Source organism: Alligator sinensis, unplaced genomic scaffold (assembly GCF_000455745.1).
Source record: "Alligator sinensis unplaced genomic scaffold, ASM45574v1 scaffold290_1, whole genome shotgun sequence".
In the NCBI taxonomy this organism is placed as follows: Eukaryota; Metazoa; Chordata; order Crocodylia; family Alligatoridae; genus Alligator; species Alligator sinensis.
The window spans coordinates 131364-134287 of NW_005842755.1; positions in this window are offsets into that span (position 1 = coordinate 131364).

Here is a 2924-nt window from a genome sequence, read left to right on the forward strand (position 1 = left end):
CATTTTAGTTTTTCTTCAAAGGATTATAATCGGTTACAATTTCCCTTAGATATCCCTCTTGAATAGCTTTGAAATGCAGACTGAAAAAAAGAATCTGCTTCAGATTAAAATCTGAGAGTACAGTGGGACAAATTTGGCTGCTTGCAATGTTGAGAAAACTCCTAAACCCAGAGGGTTGCACCAATTTACTCAAGAGACGTGAAGCCTGAGTCTCTGGTCTTTTGCAGAAGTATAGATTGTCAGTACCACCACTGTTGTCAATGGAGACATACAAGTGTGTTGCTAGTGCAAAGGGCAGATGACAATCTCTATACTAAACTGAATATTATAGCAAAGAGGCAAGTTTGGCTTCTTTCAAATAGGGGCTGCAAATGAGACAGACAGCAGCAGCAGCATGAACCAAGTGCCTCTGGAACCTGGGCGCTGGCACGCTGCCCCCTGCACCACACCACATACAGATGTTCACCCCTTCCTCCTGCAATGCTGCACAGCGCTACATGTGCATGCATCACTGTGCTCCATGGAATCCTGCTACACATGATACTCCCCCTGCATAGGGCCATGAACTCAGGCCCTCAGCTTCCCAAGCTGTGGGCCATGCTGCCATGTCCCACTTTGCCCCAAGGGTGGGGTCAGAAAGCAGAGGAAAGCAGAAGAAAGGGAAGGCTTGAGTCCTAATGGTACCCCAGGAGAGGCAGCAGCATTTTCTTCTTGTTTCAAGTCACTTTTGTAAAAGCACAAATTCTTCTTTTCAATGAAAAGCCTCCATGTTCTAACAGAAACTTGAGATAAGCAGTCAGCCCCATGCCATCTTCCAGCACTTCACAGACCTCAAGCCACTAATTTGGGGCTTTCTCAGTGGCCTACAGACCATAGTCTCGGATCCCCTGATCTACCCTCACCTTGTAGAGTGGGATTTACTCAATATTAATCATCTAAGTGTTTAATCTAGTCTTTTCCTGAAGATTAGCAATTCAGTGAAAGAATGGAATGAGTAATCAGCAAGGGTCATTGAGTACTGAGATATTTGTTTATCCTCACATTCTCTGATATTAGCACCTATGTGAGTTCCCAGAATGCACTTGTGCTCAGTGTGAGTACAAAATTCACATTTGAATAAACAAAGAAAGGCTGTACATAAGAACCAGCCCATACAATTATTCACAGGGTGTATATTTTTGCACATGAAATGGGAATACTTCTACTTTTTGTGGGTGGGCACCTGCAGTGCTAATATCTGAAAATATGCCTCAACATTTTTGTTTGTTTTCATTTTGAGACATTGTGCTCTTTGACATTTTAAAATAAACTTTATCTTTTCTATGCCATGTCCCCTCAAATAGGCAAGGGTCTGATTCTGAACCTGCTGACTTAATTGCATAGTTTCTGCAGAGACTACATGAACAGGGTAGGAGGCAAAGGAATTGAAAGACTTTGACCAAAATGCATGTCCAGGACAGTGTCAGGCTTATTCAGGCTGATAAGAAACAGAAAGAGAGATCATTATTATTGTTCCTAAATTTGAATCCTTCTGAGGAAGGGGGGTGCTCTATGGAGCATGCATGTACATGCCCACATGCATGTCTTTGCCACCACATCTTAAATGCTCTTGTGGCCTGTGGTGGCTAAACTGAATTGAATGCAGTTATGCTTACATTTCAGTTGTAGTGCAGAGATAACTCAGAGAGATAGGCAGACTCTAGACACAGAATTTCCTGAATTTTATAGATACAAGGTTAACCCATAGCCTTATTTTAAGATAGCTTATTTGTCTAAAAGTAGCTTCATTTTACTGCTGAACTCTTCACCAGGTATATCTGGAAAAGTGTTAATTCTGAGGCCATGGTGAATTCTGAGTATCCTTAAGTGACTTTTCAACAAATGGATCATTTTTAAAGCTCCTGCCAGAATCTGAAAGGGTTAAAATGGAGTCTCAGTTATCACTTTATACTCTGTGAAGTTTGGTAATTAGACTGGGTAAATCAGCCTGATTCTGTGGCATTTTACAAGAATTCAAACTGTCATATGGAGAAAGTATTTATGTGATTCAGATCCAACTTCTGAATTCACTGGTTAGAACAGAACTTAAATACAGAAATCATTTCCCAGTTATTCTCATGTGTAAGTAAAATTGCTTCAATAGTTTCATCAAGCCATGCCCGTTTAACAATGATAATTTAGAAGGACATGTTTGCTCATTATAGAAAAAGAATTTATGTACTTCCTCAAAGCATTTATGTGAGTCTTTACTGTTCTTGTATATAAAAAAAACTATTGAATTGTATTCTGTCATACAGCTTACACAGTATACAAACATTTATGGGCACTTTGTGAGGTTCAGTATTTCATTAATACCAGTTGCAGTTTTTGTTTAGAGTAAGCCTTAGTTGAAAGATGAATTCATGGTTTCTGTAATGCTGCTTCAGTTGCTATTGGGATGTATAACTAACTCTTAAAACAACTTACAGTTGAAGAAATTTCACTTTATTTTTGGATAACTGATCTGAAACCATGGAAGGTTCTTCTGCATTGGGGGAAAAAGAGAAAAAAAAACCCAAAGGTGGTCAGTTAGTTAGATTCCAAAACAGCACATTATCTTTCTACTTTAAATACTAATTTAGATAAGTTAGTCAAGTCTAAGCTTCCAGCTGTGTTACAGGTTTTCCCATGTTTAAGCATAGTGCTTAAATGTGGTAATACCTATAGTACAGGCAGCATTTTAAATAGTTTTGGCAATAAGATCTGCAGGATATTTATTCTGATTATTGATTTGTATCTGCAAATTCTGGTCTTTTTATGGTTACTGGATTTTAATGAAATTAAATATCCAGTCACTTTGGGAAACAGTAAAAACGATGTCTTATTTGACCTGTATATTTTCTGGCAATTTTACAAACCTCCAGAACATGCCCAAGCATGCCCAC